Below are 446 nucleotides of genomic sequence, written 5' to 3'. Positions count from 1 at the left end.
GTCCAAAACTTATTTTGCAAGTGTATAATTTTTATCACAAAGTGAATAAAGCTCTTTAGCTATTTGAACTAAATTCAGATTAACAAGGAATGCAGCTGTACTATCTGATTACATTACCCAAGGAAATTGTCTTGTCAGTGTGATAGGACTTTATTCTGCTCGGCTATCTTTCAATGCTGACAGCATGTCTTCATGAATATGTATAAAATGGAAGGAAACCTATTTTACAAAAGGTTATTTAAATTAAACCAGTGCATACCAAAGGATTTAGACAAATTATCCTGTGCCCAATTATGCAAGGATTTTGGACTAGAATGCCATATCACGTCAATTTGTGTGACAACTTTGAGTGTAATTTGTAAGAGTTACAGAATATCTTTACACTGTCTGAGATAATCCTTCTGTACCTCCCCTTCCAGCTACCCCCACCCAAGACACAACATCCT

Source organism: Mandrillus leucophaeus, unplaced genomic scaffold (genome assembly GCF_000951045.1).
Source record: "Mandrillus leucophaeus isolate KB7577 unplaced genomic scaffold, Mleu.le_1.0 Scaffold131, whole genome shotgun sequence".
NCBI classification, from domain to species: Eukaryota; Metazoa; Chordata; class Mammalia; order Primates; family Cercopithecidae; genus Mandrillus; species Mandrillus leucophaeus.
Note: the sequence above shows the minus strand (reverse complement) of the source record.